This window comes from Cydia pomonella, chromosome 24 (assembly GCF_033807575.1).
Source record: "Cydia pomonella isolate Wapato2018A chromosome 24, ilCydPomo1, whole genome shotgun sequence".
In the NCBI taxonomy this organism is placed as follows: Eukaryota; Metazoa; Arthropoda; class Insecta; order Lepidoptera; family Tortricidae; genus Cydia; species Cydia pomonella.
The window spans coordinates 2,034,265-2,053,874 of NC_084726.1; the positions used below are offsets into that span (position 1 = coordinate 2,034,265).

The window sequence follows — 19,610 nt, forward strand, 5'->3', positions numbered from 1 at the left end:
AAATAAACAGAATAACTGAAAGTTATTTATGCAGTTGGTGTATCTAGAAAACTGGACCAAAATTGCAAAATATTTGAGTATTTCCTTGATCAATACACTAAACACTAATTGTATTCTAAATATGAAGCTTCTATGTCTGATAGAAGTGCCTTACAGTTTTGATGATCGGTCAGTCAGTGAGTGACAAAATTAAAAAAACTTTGACTTTGCTAGTGTTTTGTGTTATTCTTAAACTACTGCTTCAAATTGAATGAAATTTGAAATAGACTGTGTTTATACAATGCCTGTTTGGTTACTGAAAATTCAGGCATCTAGTTTTATCCACAACAAAGTTATAGGGAGCCAAAAATGTCCTGAACTGCTTCGAGAAACGGATGGTACGGCCGTGCCCCCAGATAATGTATCGGGTTGACAGATAGTACAAAAAGTCACGTATTTATGTTCCAATTGACATTTTCTATCAAGGATTGTCATATTAGATAGGCTCTCTGATGTTGTCTCATAATATATTCTGCTCGCACTTATTAGTGGGAGTGAGATGCCTGACGACAAGTCTTGTCAACATGACATGAAAACCTAATCAAATTGTTAACACGGAATTGGCCTCCTAGTAATCAGGTACTTCCAATGCAGTACCAGTTTATATAATATATTATACCGTAAAACTATAGTCCAATGGCACAATTATGTTCTACAAGTTCAATACGTAAGGGGACGCTCGTTTGTCCATACAAACGTAGGCCCCATTTTCCTTCCTGGATATTGACATTATGGAAAATGATTTTGCAGGGATGATGACTCATGGGGCCAGCGAGTAACACTGTTCTGGAGACCTCGACTAGGAAGGGTGATGGAAAACCACGAGCCAGATGGTCGGACGATATCAGAAAGACGGCAGGGCCGACCTGGCATAGAACCGCCGCATACAGAACAACATGGAAATCCACGAAACAAGCATATGTTCAGCAGTGGACGCATATATGCTGAGAAGAAGAATTATTTTAATGATTTGGAATGGTAGTTAAATGAAGTAGGTACGGCAATAGTAGAAACTGATAGTTTTACAACTACGATTAGCGACTACGACTTTTTTTTATCAATCAGTTTTGTGCTAACCATGCACGATGTAACATATATATATACGAGTATATATTGTGTCAACAGCCACCCAGTGTATACAGTCAACAACCCTATTGGACTAACACCCTATTGTCCGTTGTATCCGTTACTGTATGTACGGTCACGTCTCAAAATATCGATACGAACGAAGTACCAAAAATATGTATACACTACCTTAATATATGGATCATAAGGTCGTGTATACACGTTTTTGGCACTTTGTTCGTATCGATAATATTAGACGTGACTGTACTACTTTTTTTAACTTCTACAAATCCTGGGAATAAGTTTATAAATAATTTAGTATAAATTACACAAAATGGCGGCATTCGCCCATGACTAAACATGTTCTAGCCTATCGTTAGCCCTACATCATTAAGTACTAGAATAACCTGTCATCTAGGTCATTCACAACGCCTAGGCTACACGAGCTAACCAGTTAAGTCAGACCTCTATTAAGTTAAAAATTAACTAGTTTTTGAAGACCGATCTGGCCTAGGAGTGACCCTGCCTGTGAAGCCGATGGTCCCGGGTTTGATTTGAATCCCGGTAAGGGCATTTATTTGTGTGGTGAGCACAAATATTTGTTCCGGAGTCATGGGTGTTTTCTATGTATTTAAGTATTTACAATAAAATAATTAATTTAGATAATACACAGCCAAAACAGTTTCCAGTGACTAATATTATTTATGATTGCTTAGACAATACTTAATTTATTAGCTTACTACAACACCAATATATTCTATATTATATTACAGAAAAAAATCTATTGGAAGACACGCATTTTTACCATCAACATTTAAAAAAAATACATTGTTTTTTTTTGTAACTTTTTTTTATCGCAGAAACAAACTGTTGGAGAGTCATGTGGTTTATATCATGATCTATGCATTTTTCATTATATTTTTTACAAGCTCTGACTAGGAACCTATTTCTTGCGCACGCTATCTATCGGCCCGATTAGAAGAATGATTAAGACACGTTTAAGATCTTTAAAAGATCGATAACTGAACGACATGTCAAAATTTATGTTTATTTCGATTCCGCTGAGAGCCCAATAAGATCTATCTACGATATTTCTAACGTCGAATTGACATTGGTTGCCTGAATTGTGCTGCTTTTGTCAATTATACGACATACAAACGATATCTCAATGAGAACTTATCTAAACCAGTAGGGCTAAGATGGTCGGCTCTTTATCATTTGTCACCATGCCTGTCACGTTCTAACAAGTATGTAAGCGCGAAAGTGACGGGCATAGTGACAAGTGATAAAAATGGAACCATGATACCGCCGCTGAACTTATCGTTATTGTATCTCATTCGTCGAATCGGGCCGTATAGTAATAATAACGTTCCTTTGCGAACTTGGGAATAGCACAGCTCACAAAAACTAGATCGCGACAAGGCCACGTATTGATGTGGGGTAGATTAATTACTTTTAGCTCGATACACGGCATTCTAGACATTCTAGGGTTCATTCTAGGCTTGACTGGGATTAATGTTTCCTCTATAGACAATACAAGACACAATCGACATTTAAACAAACTAGAATTGGTTTATTTCTCATTAAAGCTTGTTGTATCAAAATTTATAATCAGATAATCACCTTCGGAATCATCTGAAAAACTTAGAAAATCTCAAATTATTTCAAAATAAGTTAAATCTTCCTTATTAATAAGTGCTATAGTGTGAAAGACTACTTTAACGAAAAATATAAAATATTTAAATATAAATTTGTAATGTAAATTATAAATACATAGTTTAAAATTGTTAGTAGCTTTAGTTCCTGATTGTATTTAAAAGCGTTTATTTTATTTAAATAAAAATAATTTATTGGGAGTATGTTTATTCATATTAAATCGATGTATACTATTTTTAGATTATAAACTGAAACACTATACTGGAGCGCTGGTAGCCGAGTGGATATGACGTCCGACTTTCAATCCGGAGGTCGCGGGTTCAAATCCTGGCTCGTACCAATGAGTTTTTCGGAACTTTTGTACGAAATGTCATTTGATATTTACCACTAGCTTTTTGGTGAAGGAAAACATCGTGAGGAAACCTGCATACATCTGCGAAGAAATTCAAAGGTGTATGTGAAGTCCCCAATCCGCATTGGGCTAGCGGGGGGACTATAGCCCGAGCCCTCTCGCGCATGAGAGGAGGCCTGTGCCCAGCAGTAGAACAAAAAATCCAAATCGGTTCTGGCGTCTTCCAGTAATCGGGGAACAGACAAAAAGATTCTGACGAATTTACAACCTCCTTTTTTTGAAGTCGGTTAAAATTACGTAGTGATGAAAAATAGCAGTTTACTTCTGACTACAAATAGGGTGGCCTGAAAATACACATTCACAAAAAAATAAAATAAATGGACCCTCAATTAATACAAATAAATGCATTTGGAATTTAAATCACACAAAATCTTGTAATAGTTACAAAAATAGGTTTAAAAATACAGTAACATTTTAGGATATACCTCGAAAATAAAGCAATTTGCAGTCAGTGATTATTTAAAAATATCCGCTATGCCATAGATTATACATTGAAGTAAGAAATTGACAATTATTAATTTTGTTATGTCGCGAAATCAGTAGACAATCGTTAAGCTGGAGGCCTTGTTGATAGAAAACGCCATACAAAACTTGAATAATTCTGACGACCGGTCTGGCGTAATGGGTAGTGACCCTGCCTATGAAGCTGATGGTCCCGGGTTCAAATCCTGGTAAGTGATATATATATATCCTATTTGTGTGATGAACACGGATATTTGTTTCTGAGTCATGGGTGTTTTCTATGTACGAGCTAGGTACCTACAACACAAGCCTTATCGAGCGTACTGTGGGACTTAAGTAGTCAGTTAGTGTACTAATGTCCCATAATAATATTTATTTTATTTTATAATATAAGTATGGCAAGGCTCGGTTAAATTTCCAAACCGTTATCATGTACTTGGCGCAAAACCTTTTAATTTCAATTTGCCTCGAAAAACCGTTATTTTTAAACCGGTTTTTATGCGAACAGTTTTTTTAGATTAACCGGTTTAGAGCAATAAAAACCGGTTTCTTCTTGTGTCGGGGTCTATGTTAACGTGGCACACCATCAGGCCGGCCGCACGTTTCGTCGCTCGTCGAATAAACCCGTTCCCGTTCTTATAAAAGTTCGGAGGAAAACCGAAATAAACCGAGCCTTGAAGTATGGAAATAGTTACGTAACTTTTCGTAGCCTCTGTTCAAGGTTTGGAACTGGTTTTAAAAATAGCCGTAAATACCGGTTTATTTTGCTTTTACTCCAAAACCCCCATAAGAATGCGAAAGTCTTAAGACCTAACATCACCTAAATAAATCGGTTTATTTCACGAGCGACGAGACGGCCATCCACCCTGGTGGTGTGCTGCGTAAACAAAGACACCCATAAAAGAAGAAACTATTATTGTTCTAAGATTATGGAACATTACGGAAATGTTCGTCTAAAATCGGTTAAAAAAACGGTTTTACGAATCAAATCGAAATTAAAAGATTTTTCGTCGATCAATCAATTTTTTTTTATGATAGAGGAGGCAAACGAGCAGACGGAGCAGCTGATGGTAAGCGATTACCGCCGCCCATGGACACCTGCAAGTGTTGTAAGTGCGTTGCCGGCCTTTAAGATGGGAGTACGCTCTTTTCTTGAAGGTTTGAAGGTCGTATCGGTCCGGAAATACCCATAAATCAGTATTTATTTGCAGATAAAAACATTATACAATGCATGCTTATGCCAAGTACATGATAACGGCTTTTAACTCAATGACTGTGTGTATCATACACGAGTGGCGTATCTGTTCTAGCTATGTAATCTATGGCAACGCTGCAAAATAATTGCAAGCGCGACAAACCGTCGCACAAATTCATTGCACTCATTTATTTACTCTGTGGCATGTGTGCCTCCCATCTCTTTCTAACTTGTATAGAAACTATCGCCGTCTCGCTCTCTCAATGCAGAGGTTTCTAATAATAGGTAAAAGTAATGGAGGCGTTTTTTATACGAAATGGCCTGTCTGCAGCTTGTGGTTTGTAATTTATTTGAATTAATAAGCGAGTTTAAAGTGATTTTTTACTTGAGTGATTTAAATAGATCGGGATATGGACCGTGATTACCTTTTGTATTGTTTTGTTTATTTTTTGTTTTGTTGACTTTGATTAGAAAATGTTAAAAATACAATTTAACAAGTACTAGGTATAGAAAGTTTTACATTATGTAGCAGATTTTGTGGCAAAGGTGATAATTGTGGTTCTCTGCCTTTTCGACGAAAATTATATTGACGAATTTCACTTGCCAACCAACTTTTCGCCGAAATTTCATTTGGGCGAATTTTATTTCCCAACTTTACTTAATTTAAATGAAATGGTTGCGAAATCATAATAAAAAAAAATATTTGGTAAAAGTTATTATGCCAACTAAAACGTCTGCGAAAAATTTGGTTGGCAAGTGAAATTCGGCATTACAATTTCGGCGAAAAGGCAGGATACCGATAATTGTATATAAGCAGTTATACGTAATATATTGTGAAAATAATGGTACTAGAAATAAAAATAATTAAGAATACATTAGGTTCCATATTATGGTTAGTTATACTTAATAACTATGTTAGACTATTGTAAAAATAAGGAAAAAACAGACAATCAAATTAATAAAATAAAAATTAAAATATATAAAACTAAAAAAATATCAAACACCAAAGCCTCTTGGATCCCTTGAAATTCTATATTTCACTTCTTATAGCTATAGTAAGCCACCTACGCAAAAATATTTAATTTATTTCAAGGATTAAAAAAAAAAACATTAAAAAAATGTCCATATTTTATAATTTCCATGCCCATCCGACCATTGTATTTAGATCTTGGAGTATTTAACAACTGGAGACGCTTTTTATGTTATTTTCTGCACCGTTTAGTCTGCCATTTTGGCAGGGGAGGGGCACGTCATCAGTCCATATAATACAACAAGTAGTAATTAAATCATTGTATTATGTGTAGATAGGTGACACAGCTCAGGCCTCGTAGCCAACGCAAAGAAAACCGCTCTTTATGCTTAACCCTATCAATTCGGTAACCTTATCATTCGGTAACTTATTGCTTATTATAAAATAAGCTTATAATAACTAGTATGTTTCGTTTCTACAATGGTAAAATATCTACTTCAATGTCCACAATCCGCTAACGCATGTATCTCTATCAGAAAGCGATTTTTTAAATTACATTCTAATCTCTGAGACCTGAAGATAAATTAATACAGGTAGGTTCAAATCATCAGTCTTTAATTTGTAGGTACCAAGTATGAGCTCGAAAATAGTAAAATAATAATCTATCTAGCCAAAAATAATGACCTAAATAAGAGCAAGATTGCTAAAAAAGTAAAAAATCGGGATTAGGATAGAATGTTGTTTACTTGCAAAACCTTTTTCTAAAAAGTCTAAACTACATAGAATTGCTCCGAAACTAACAAAAACAATAGGAACACACAGGTATAAAGATACACAAAGGTTCGGCCATGTTGCGGCTGCGCTCCAAACAATACAATAATCGCTCAATAATATTTTCAATTTTAGCCTAAGGACTTAAAGTGCAATATTGTTTGAATTGACAAGAACGACGTTACCGGCAAAAAAACTTGTTTGAAGTCGAGGCATCAGAGACAGCCCATACCAACTACGGTTATTCAATAATAAGTTGAATATAAGCATGCGTAAAGATTACAATCGTTTGAACTGGTCCAAAACCCTGTCATGAGTTAACTGAATAAACTGGGTTTTTATTTCGGTTACCGGTAACACAGGTTAACTCGATCTGATACGGTTAACCGAATCAACAATTAACCGTATCAGAAGGTTACCGATACGGTTGGGGTTTTTATAACCACTTCTTAAATAACCCTATGAAAAACCCCGGTTAAGGTAACCGGTTTCGGTCCCTGAGCCAACGTTACAATCGTTACCGCTCCGTAGCTTAGTCATCTCTCTCTATCACTCTTCCATATTAGTGCGACTGTGACAGTTGCGTTTCGTTCACCACGGAGCGTGAATGATAGGCACGTTGGCTACGCGGGAAGGTCAGAAAGCACATCAAATATTTTATGTAGGTATTTCATAGCAATGTATATTCTCAATTCTTTATTAATATTATTTTCTTTTCCTTTTATAAGAATTCGATATTTTTTATCAACTACTACTGTATGTAATTGCATGATTTCTATAGTAATCTAAATTGTATTTTTTCTTATTTAATGCATGTTAATTATAAGATGTAATGATTTGAAAAGATGTATCCCGCCGAGTTTCTTGCCGGCCATATTGGGTTACCCTCCTCCAATTGAGAGGGGATTTAAATCTTCTCGGATCGTTCATAAGCGCATTGTAATATGCTTACTTGAATAATAAACTATTTTTCTCTTACTTTATCTTTTCATATGACCATTGGCCGAGGTTTTCGACAGAGGGGTAACCTCTTAAAGGCGACTCCGGTTGTGAAATTACCAAGATTTAAGCAGCAAAATAACAATTCTTTATAACAAATGAATATACTTAAGCTTCATAATAAAGCTTCAAAAGTTTTCAACCAAAAAGAGTATTAAATCTCATTAGAAATGATTTATTAAAGCGAAGCTCCCGCCAGTTATTCAGGTCTTATCAAAAGCCTATTTCCAAATTGTTCAGTGCCGCCATTTTGTTGAGATTGAAATCTTTAGATAATGGAGCTCGGTGTTATATGCTAATTACTTTTATCAATCTCTTAGGCCAATTCGATAACTGATATCAGAATTATACGGGGTACTTTAGCCATTGGACAAACCCTGAAATCCCACGTAGGGTTACTTCTCAGGAATGCTCTGACGTTAATATTTTTTTAATTAGAACAAAAGATAAAAAAATATCTATATACGTATGTATACCGTCGCCTAGTAACCATAGTACTTACAAGCTTTGCTAAGTTTGAGGCTAGTTCAATTTCTGTAAGAAGGTCCCCAAATATTTATTTATTATATAGGACGACATTGATGCACTAAAAACGATTTTTAACTAATTTTTAATGAAGGGTTGACATATGTGAGTGTACAAAAGTGTTAAAATTAAATTATAGTACTAATTGAAATTACACGAAACCTCTGCGAAACACCCGCGCCCATACAATCGAATAATAGCAGTGACATAAACTGCTATAGTAACAAAGCTTTTCCATAAAATTTTCCTCTTCTTTCTGCCCTATCCCACGTTATGTGGGCTCGGCACAACATGTTCTTCTCTTCCATTCTCCTCTATCTTTCGTCACCTCAGCACTCACTCCTTCCTTTCTCATATCCTCTTTCACACAATCCATCCATCGTTTTTTGGGTCTACCATCCGCTCTGCGTCCACCAACATTCATCCCTAACATTGGTGTATTCCCATCCCGACCCGTCAGACTGTCCCATTCCTTTTGGTGTCTGGTCTAAGTGTGGTCTTTGATAGCCGTTATAATGGTTCCATGTGAGAGCCCCACGAATGGTTCCGAACCTATATGGTTACTTACAGATCTGGCTATGGTAAGTTCATCTGCATTATCATTGCCTATGAATCCTTCGTGCCCTGGGATCCATACCAGTTGCACTTTGTTTTGTCTTCCAAGCTTGTTCAGAGCTTGGACATCATTGTATACCAGTCTAGAGTTCACTCTGGGCGTCGTGAGCATTCTGAGTGCAGCCTGACTGTCGCTAAGTGTATAGATATTCTTCCCTTGGGTTTGCCTAACTATATCTTATCATTCTTATTTTGAAGTGTTTCCATGAATTGCAGTAATACATTACATGACATAATTAAACTCAGAAAAACGCACTGACGTACGTAAACCACGCAGTAAAAGTAAAAAACGCGTAAAACTTCTTTTTAACGCCTCCATTACAAATGTACACTGGTTTTACAGCTCCTGTTGCTAGGTATGCAAAAGTGCGTTACCTCACCCTGTTTACTTGTGGAGAATGACATTAAGAGGAATAACCAGCTAAGCTTCTTCTCGGATTTGAGAATTTTAGGTGAATATTTCAGTCGTGCTGGGGTGGCTCCTAAATTTAGTGTGATAAGGACACAGTGCAGTATATGCGAAAAATCTAAGAAATTAAGGTTTTCGACATTTTCCTCCTCCGAAACTTCTCAACGAGATTTTGGAAACGGAAGGAAAAATAAATTATGTGCCGTTTTTGTATGCTTACGGCGCATTTATGAGGCCGTTTTTAGCGCTTTTTAAAGTAAACTAATTATATTTTTTATAATAACAAGAATACCAGAAAAGCAAGATATACAGACACAAGTACTGGTAATATTGAACTCATTCAGCTAAGGCCAAAAACCAGAGAGGAAAATGTCGAGGACGTTTGTATGGAAAAATTACCACTAATGTTTCCTCTTAATACCTGGTTCATGTAACTACATACTACGTAATGAAATGCATTAGAATACTAGCGTGCGTATGCAAAAAATATATGAAAACTGCTGATGTATGTACTACTACTACTATTGTGGCGCAGTGATCCAAAGAGGGTCTTGGCCTCCAAAACGAGAGAACGCCACCTGTCCCGATCCTGTGCCACTTCCTGCCAGTTATCGGCTTTGAGTTGGCACAGATCCGCCTGTACACTGTCGCTCCAGCGGTATCTGGGCCGACCCACTGGACGGCGACCAGTCGGTTGTCCCAAATAAGCTCTCTTAACACCTCGATCCTCACCCATCCTCAGTAAATGGCCGAACCAGCGAAGTCTGTGGCATTTCGTTTCGCCGATGATATTGGGTTCGGCCACTAACTCCTCGATTTCGGCATTCTTACGGATCCTCCAGGTGCCGTCATCTCTTTTGATAGGTCCCAGGATCTTCCGTAACACCTTTCTTTCCGCTACCAGGAGCTGACTCTCTTCTTTCAGTGTTAGTGTATGTATGTAGCTGATGTATGTATGTCATCAAATATTACGGCTAAAAATGTATGACACAATACAATATGACTCCAGATTTAATGTGTTTTTATTTTAACCATAGAGACTATACATCTCTATTGTATTGTAGTAATTATTTATTTTAAGATTATTATAATGTAATGTTTACCCCGGTATTGGCTGTTGTATTTTAGATGTTGTTATGTATTTTTCATGTCACTACATGATGTTACTATAAATGTTGTATTGACTTGTAAAAGAGCCCTTGAGGCCTACTTGCAGAATAAATTTTTGAATTTTGAATTTTGACTTTTGACTTTTCGTGTGTATACCTAATAATGATTATGACACAAGTTGTTATGCGTATCAAAGATATGACTTAAACTTGTATGCAACCCAATATGGACCCGGGACTTTTATTCTGATTTATTATTAAAATTTTGAGTGATTTTTATCCGATTCTCAGAACTATCCGATATACGAATAATTAATAATTTTGACTTCTGTAACACAGGTTTTTACCTAGCTCAGAAGTCAGGGACTTCAACACTAAAATGTACTTACCTTAATGCCAATAAAAAATTATTTAATTAAAAAAAAAATCTTTGTTCTAGTAGGCCCAGCTAATTACCCGAATATACCGTGCTTAAGTTCATGGCCGGGTACAAGCTAAGTTGTTATTAGAAAGCTCTTGCACGGAATATAAATTAATTCGCCAAGATCAAAGGAGTAGATTAACGGCGTAGATTAAAATTTGTTCAAAGTAATTAGTTCTATGTACAGGCTTCAATAATATCTCACGCGACTGAGCGCAAAAATATCTAACAGGCCAATTCGAACTTAAACCCGACTTCAAAGTTCAAACCGATATTTGAATCATATTGGAATCATATCAGTTATGTCTCGCTCGCACTAATACGGACAAGTTAGAGCGAAATGGACGCGCGAATGACAGCTAACTGATATGATTAATGTTACGTTCGAATTGGCTTGTAACTCTATTTTCAGAGCAAAAGCTTTTTTTTTATATAGGATAGGCAGGCGTTTGGCCACGACTTCACCTGATGGTAAGTGATGATGCTTCATCCTAAAACGTAATATTGCAAGAAACTTGCTGTTCATTGCAATAATATCTATGCTATTGGCGTGTTTAAAAATATCTGGACACCACCCTGTAGTTGACTTTGTTCACCCAGCTAAAATCACCTGGGTCAGTTAAGTAAACTAAAATACACTTTATTCACCTTTACGTCATTGTCAAATTTGAAACAGATTTTTCGTTTGCTCTGTTCACCCAAGGTGCATTAGGTTAATTATTAGTTCATTTAATGTACTTGTGACCAACTGTAGGTGAACTAAGTTTTTTTAAAGTTTATTGTGAACGCAGGTAATAAATTCATGTTACAATTGTATTCCAAACTTTCATAGTTTATTTCTAGGCAAGTTCCTTAGTTAGTTACACAGAAACGTTGAATAATATTTTTTACTGACATTGTAAATTTATATTTTGGATTTTGTAAGTATTTACCTACTTACTGTTATTCTAATTGTATTGACAATCCTTATTGAAGGTATAATTTTATTTCATTAGTACTGTTATTATTTTCATTTTTATTTTATTTTGACGATCATGATAGAAATTCTTATATTTTTGACATCAATGCAAATTTATTATGTAATTGTCTTTCATGAAATAAATCATCTAATCTAATCTAATCTAATCTAAAGTTAAAGCCATTATTCTGTGTATTTGGTTGAGATTTCAACAATTACAACTAAATACTGATGTAAATGTTACCGGAAATGTATGAAATCTAGGAATTGTATACAAATCCTAGGAAATTTATACAATTCCGAAGCTATTCAGGAAATGTATAAAATATGGTTTCAAAAACTATTTAATACATACTTGTCCTAGGAAATATGTAAAATTCCTAGGAATTGTATATAATTCCAATATCGGATTAGGAAATGTATAAAAATAATGCTTTCTGTAATAAAACACGTTGTTAAAATGAGAATAATCATTTTTATTAAAGCACTCGTTGAGACAACAACGTTCAGGTAACAATCATATCATATAATATAATAATCTTCATATTATCTTACTAATGAAAGCTTCGAAAATCAACTATCTAGTAACTTTTAAAATGTATTTATCACAAAATCGACTTATATTATTCTTATAAAGTGAAACTTTCGTTTGGTAAGTAATCAGTCTGTTATTTAAGTAATTATAAATGTCACAATATTAGTCTTTATAATTAATAGAATGGGCGTTACTTTGCGGAAATCCATGCTAATAAAGCAAGAAATATTACTTTGCTAATCCGCGAGAAAATAACGTGTTAGTTAATCAGTGCTAGCCCGTTATACTTACTTGCGTATTTTTACATGCAATTAATGTTCCCACCCTTCCACCGCAAAAATAAATACGCAAATAAATCTAACAACCCACACCACCAAAAGTACAAAACTCGACACGTGTATCGCCTCTCTACGAGGCATCCTCAGGAGATGCTGGAGATGTTGACGGTCTGACACCCGACAACTGAATGAGCTGTCTAGAATGGTCGGCCATATTTATACCTTAACCAGTCCCCCTACTATGCAAGGAGCGCCACTGGAGCCACCTTGTTCGGACGCACCTGCACCAGCCCTCTTGCAACTCGTACGCACTTTTCCTGAGTGAAAAGTTCGCCGGAATGCGCCCGGCTCGCCGGAGAAGACAGCCTGCTACCCACTGAAGCCTGTAACCGGTCGCCCAAACTGCGGAACCAGACCCCGGCCCCGCTAACACGGAATCCCCGGGAGAGGAACTGCAGCTTGGATCACGGCCGGTGATGCGTCGCAAGCGGATCTCCACACCCGATTGACACCGAAGATGCACGAAGGGTCGAGGTACCCCCCCCCCCCCCTCCGGGTCGGGCGGGTACTCGACGAAGTGGATTTTCAATCCCACCCGCAGCCGCAACCAGGAAACTCGCGACCCCCCCCGACCCCTCGGATAGGGTGGGTAGTTCGAAACGCGAGTTTCTCCACACACCCGCACGAAACCCGCCTACGGAAACCAACCCCCCCGCTCGCGCGGGGTCGGTAGGTAGTACGGAAAGCGGGTTTTCGCACCCACCTACGCCAACGACGTCGCAGCCAGACGCCGATTTCGACGACAACATCGCCGAAATCACGGACGCCGCAACAACCGCTCCCGCCGACGGCTTCCCCAAAGCCGTGGCACTCGGCCGAAGCAGCCCCCGGACGCACCTTCTCACCGGTCCCACGGGAAGCTCAGCTCCGACTTACCCCTCTCGAGCTACTGGATCGGGATCGCATCCTAGTGGCCCGACTGGGGCAGGTCGGTAACATGTCTCCAGGCATGAAGGCGTGGATGGCGGCCTACATCAGGCTGCAAGGGCACGCCCTGGAAGAACGCGTAGAGCTGCTTCCAGATGACGCCACATTCCTCCGCTTCCTGGAGGAGAACCCGACTGCCCTATCACCCTCGGTAGTGAAGAGGAAGCCGGAGAGCAGCCCACCCGACAAGCAAGACCCGAAGAAGGTCTGCCAGAAAGCTTCGCCGCCCACAGACCCGCGACTCCGCGCCCGCCCAGGAGCCGCCCCGCAGCCTGCACCCGGCCCTAAAAAAGCCACCGACAGCGACACAACTCCACAGCTCCGAACCGACCGACCGACACCGAAGCTCCGGTGCAAAACCCGCAGGCCACAGGACCTAGACCCAGCACTAGCAACAGCTACGCGGACGCCGCAGCCCTCCCCTCGGGCTCAACAGTCCCGAGCTCCGCAGCCTCCGGCAGCAAGGCTGCCAAAAACAAAAAATAATAATAATAACAGCAACCAAAAAAATAATACAGCTACTAAAAAGAGCGATAGTAGCGCGCAGCCTTGCAGCAACGATGGTGTGGGTACACAAAACAAGAAAAAACTCAGATACCCCGCCATCGTTGCCGACATATTGCCGAGCTGGCCGAAGGTCTTGGAGGACCTAACGCAGGAGCTCGGGGAGCCGCCCTCCACTAAGCCGAAAGGTAGGGCATCCGCTTTGAACCCCGCTCTGAGGCGGAATACCGCCTCATCATACGCCACCTGAAGAAGATGGAGGACGCAGCGATCGCCTCCATCGAAGAAGCTAAGAAGAAAGGGGAGGCCACAGACGTCATCAAGCCGCTCTTCAACATCTACGGGCTGGAGACGTAAAAGCGGCTTAAAATTGCCGTCGGCCTCCCCTCGAAGACCCCAATATCAGACTTAATGGACGCCTTGGAGAAGCAGGGAGACCCCGTGGAATACGCCAAGGAGATCTCCGCGAGAGCGGGACGCCCGGGCTCAATTTACTTCGTGCAGCTCGTGGGGACCGCCCGGGACCACGCGAGCATCTACGGGGTGTCAGAGTTGCTCTATATCCGTGGAGTGAAAGTGGAGGCATGGCGCGGGAAGAGGGGGCTCGCACAATGCCACCGCTGCCAGGGCTTTGGCCACTCCTCCCATGGCTGTCACCGGGAAGTTGCCTGTGTCCACTGCGCCGAGCCTCACCGCGCAGACCAGTGCACCAGACCCCGCACAGTGAAGGCCACCTGCAAAAACTGCAGGGGGCCCCACCCTGGAAACCACAGAAACTGCCCGGAGTTCAAGAAGGCCTACAAATCGTGGAAAGCCGGGAAAACTTATTTCTCGGCCCCGTTCCGCCCGGGACCTCAAACCAACGCCGCGATCTAGAAGCCCACGGTGGAAGAGTCGGCGCCATCAACCGTGATGGCCCCGGCAAACCCCCCTATCCATCCAAAAGAGGACACAGAAGAGATAAAAACAACAAAGCCATGACCATGGCCTAGAAGCCCTCGCCCCTTGAATCGGGCACAAGAAAGACCCGCCCATCGTCACGGGCGGCGACCAGATACCGCCAAAATCCCGAAGAAGGATGGAAAGGCATTTCTCACCAAAACCCTTTTGGTGCGAAAGAAGCAAGGACCTACTGTGCAAGTGTGAGTGAGATGAAAAAATCGTAATAACGGCGATGACGCAACATTCAACTGTTCGTTAAGAATGAGCCCCCTATTGTTGTACCTAATTATTTCCAACTGTTCCAGAACACTCAAACGATATCCTTTCTCGCAAACATGTAAAACATCAAAAGAATAATAACCTGGTAGTGAAATTACGGCATGTTTGCCACACATACACTATATTGCAATTATCACAAGTAAGCTTATAAACTCCAGATATTTTTCCTTTCTCGATCTTATCTTTCCCATTGCAAAGTTTAGAGTGCAAAGTGTTGTTTGTCCTAAAAGCCACAGGAATGTCGTTAGATTTTAAAATTTCGAATATTGTATTTTCCAACATAAGTTATGCTCGCTTTGTATTTCTTAATCGGCTCAGAGGATCGTGCAGCATACAACATATTGTTAACCATACTATTTCGCTTTTTTCTGATGATTCCATCCACAACAGACTTATCGTAACCATTTGAAACTGCTAAATGATAAATATTATTCAGTTCAGCTCGATAGTGTTCATCAGAAAGAGGCACAGTCAACATTCGATGCACATAACAATGAAAAGCAGCCAGCTTATGCTGCCTGTCAGCAGCCACTGTGCCAACTCGCGTCTTATGCATATTTCACTTCCACCCTGCGAGCATATAGCTCTGACACCCCACTCTGGACGGCCGGCAAAGGCAAGCCTGCGGCCCCTGCTCAGTGTTCACTCCAGCCAGCCAATCAAGGCAAGCCGGAGAGAGGGGCCTGTCCGAATCTCGGGGGCATGGGACCCAAGGGACGTCACTTCCCATTCAGCTCGCCACAAGCTGCCCTGGGGGCTTATTATTATTATTATATGTTTTTAAATTCTCAATAATTCGGTTGGAACCCCCCCTCACCCCGCTATCCCCGCGTACCCATTGATATCTCAACTATTTTACATTTCCGATTGCTATTTAGGAAATGTATAAATTTCCTAGGAAATGTGTCTAATATAATTTGTTTTACACATTTCCGTGCGATTTTAGGAATTACATACATTTCCTAGGAATTGTATACAATGACGGATTACATACATTTCCGGTAACATAAACATGTGCTCATATATCAGGTTTTTCACCAGCCCAAGCCAAAACGGTCACCTAATATATGTTGTTCTACTATAACGCAAATAGGGTTGTTTCCAATTTTTTGAAACGCTTGTATTACCTACGTTCTATATTAACTAAAAGTTGCCCTAAAATTCAACTTTTATACTAAAAACGGCTTTAAATATGTTAAATTAACAAAATATATTTTGACAGATGCTTTCGCGCCCAAAACGCTCTTTGAAAATTGTGTGACGTCACAGTTTACGGTTTGACACATAACTTCATACACACGTAGAAGATACGAACTGTCAACTGATATTTGTCATTTGTTGTTTATCACCTAACTGTCAACAGTGTCAATCCGAGAGTTGTGATGTCATCAGAATCTTCAAAGACGTTCGAGTTTGGTCACGCGACGTGTGCCAAAAGATATTTTAAATTCAATATTTACAAAAATATGGTAATTACAGGTCCCCTAAAAGTAGTTTAACATGTTCTTATAATCCAAAAGAATTTATTGGGATACAATTCTGCCCTAAGATTTGTAGATGGAAACAACCCTATTGACCATGCCATGTGCAATGTTGACCAGCTATGCAATAGATTGAGTAGTGCAGTCTTTGCGTTACGTAAGTTGAAACCCCTTGTTTCGTATCTTACATTAAAATCGATTTACTACGCTCACTTCCACTCACTAATGACGTATGGTGTACTCATTTGGGGAAACTCTACGCATGCCAACCGAGTGTTTATCATGCAAAAACAGTCAATAAGAACGCTAGCAGGTGCGAAGCCTAGACATTCATGCAGGGGCCTTTTTGTAACGCACAAAATAATGACGCACTACTCGTTATATTTGTTCGAAATCCTTATGTATGTTAGAAATAACCTATCTTTGTTTAAACGCGTTGAGGTAGCTGGTATAAACATTAGAACTACAGGTCGATTGCGAACAGTTCCACGTCGCATGGCACTTGCAGCAAAGAACCCGCGTGTCATCGGTCCGTCTTATTATGAGCGGTTACCTGCAGAAATAAGGACGGAAACATCCGATACAACATTCAAGCGTCTACTGTTTAATTTATAATTGCATACTGATTTGACATTGTCTTTGCTTATTATTGATATTATTTGACGATCCTTTACAGGTGAAAATTTTCATATAAGTATATATTATTAATGAAATTAATTTATTTGGTATATATTATTAATGAAATTAATTTATCTTGCTATTATTTAAGTTTATTTCTGACGATCACAATATAGATTCTTATAAATTGACATTGATGTAATTTGTACTGTAATCATTATGTTGTGAAATAAATAAATCTAAATCTAATTGCAATTACTGATCACACATGTGATTCATAAAACCTTTTAAAACCTCATACCAGCATTGGCATCAAGCGTAGCAGTCAAAGCCCAATTTCACGCGCCGCCGAAATTAAAATTAAAAATAATTTATTCATAGAGCCCCGTCTGTAATACTCTATGGCAAAGGGCGGGAAAATCTCCCGGCCTGCCAGTACCTAGCTACGCTTCGAGCGCGGCGTACGTGCGTGCGGAATTCAAATTTCGAACACGGATTCGAATCGCGTATTAATAAACTGTGTGTTTGACGTTTATTTTTTTTAATTTCAACAGTTTTCGGCCAGTGTTCTGTTTTGGATTGCATGATTAGTTTCACGGTAAGTTTTTAATGTTTTTTTTTTTCAGTTTTAGCGTAATTTTGCAAGTGATGTTTATCTTTGAGTCAAGGGTTAATTTATGATGTGATAAATTAAGCACTTGACAGGTCTTTGGTGCAACATTGTAATGAAAGTGCATTACTAATATTATAATAAACGGGAGTTTTCAGTGCAGTTTCTGCTCAGCAACATCATGTATTAAAATTGAAAACAAAATGCAGTTGAATGGGAAATTATTTTATTTTTGGATTTGAGTTCAATTTAAATTGATTTCATATTATTAACGCTTTTATTATATTTATTGACTGCAATATGTAGTTATATTATAGTGTTTACATTCATTGCCGCTAAATAAGTTTTTATACAATAAATACAATTTTACAATAATATCAGGATCTCGGGTATTAACACAGTTTTTCTTGTCTTCAAAAACAATGTTGCGTGTAATGGTTCTTTAAATATTTTTTCCAATTTTTTTTTTGTTTTGTTCCAATTTGTTCCACCGATTTTAGAGCAAATTTTATCCGACATTATTTTATCAAACAAATACGATATTTTGCAAATCAAACTGTTATTTTAATATTTGGAACATAAATTGAACCATATTTCCCAATTTATTTATAGTGTCGATCTTTTGCTCATTCTGACAGCCCGATTCGAACTTAAAGATACGTCAAAAGTTTCCTAAAAATACGAGATAGATTAGATATGTCAGTGTCAAAAGTGAAGTTTTTTTGAAGAAACGTCACTTTTAACACTGACATATCTAATCCATATCATATCTTTAACGTATGTTAAATTTCAAATCGGGCCGTGTTTATGGTTTTGACTGGCTCAGTACTTATGACCTTTTAGACTTTGATTAATTTAGGATGTAACGGGTGTAAGGAATGGAATCTGCATGTACCAAAAAGTGTCATCAAAAAACCTTAAATAGGTGGCGCTACAATACATAGAATACTTGAAAAAAAATCAAATCATAGCGCATTTCACTCCGTCAATAACGCCTAGGTTCTTAGCTACTCTAGCACTACTCTGGAGAGATTTGGAACTATTATTTATAGCTGACAAATGGACACGTTTGCATAAGTTCTGGCTATGGAGATAGCGTTCCTTACCTTCCATAATTTAGGTGATCTCCGGTATGACACCTCATGTTAAACACTCTCGTCAATCCAAACAATATACATTTGGTGATGACTTTTGCTTTTAATTTCACTGGCTTGTAATTTACACTTCTTAACCTCTTGACCGCCACCGTCGGCTATGGCCGACATCTGAAATACTTGCCAAGGACGTCAACGACGGCTACAGCCGACAGTTACGCCAATGCAATAGGGACTAACGCGCGACTCCGTAAAGTTCAATTTCGTTTAAATAATCGTGATCGCCTGCGTCCGGGGCACGGCAAGTTCCTTCGCTGTCTGGCGTTCAAGAGTAAGAATCAAATCCTGGTAAGGGCATTTATTCGTGTGATGAGCATGGATATTTGTTCCTGAGTCATGGGTGTTTTCTATGTATTTAAGTATTTATAAATATTTATATATTATATATATCGTTGTCTAAGTACCCTCAACACAAGCCTTATTGAGCTTACTGTGGGACTTAGTCAATTTGTGTAATAATGTCCTATAATATTTATTTATTATTTATTTATTTATATATCGTTGTCTAAGTACCATCAACACAAGCCTTATTGAGCTTACTGTGGGATTTAGTCAATTTGTGTAATAATGTCCTATAATATTTATTTATTATTTATTTATTTATATATCGTTGTCT

At 38.7% G+C, this 19,610-nt stretch overlaps 1 protein-coding gene across 3 annotated transcripts in view; it reads left to right on the forward strand.

The window, feature by feature from the left end:
• The first annotated feature begins 17,527 nt into the window (after nucleotides 1–17,527).
• Nucleotides 17,528–19,610, forward strand: part of LOC133531036 (irregular chiasm C-roughest protein-like) — a 216,689-nt gene continuing 214,606 nt past the window's right edge. For 2 of the 3 annotated variants that reach the window (XM_061869121.1, XM_061869122.1), the window contains exon 1: nucleotides 17,529–17,828. The gene's annotated coding sequence lies outside the window, so the exon portion shown is untranslated. Of the gene's footprint in view, nucleotides 17,829–19,610 lie in introns of all 3 variants that reach the window. The other variant, XM_061869123.1, reaches the window with a different exon arrangement.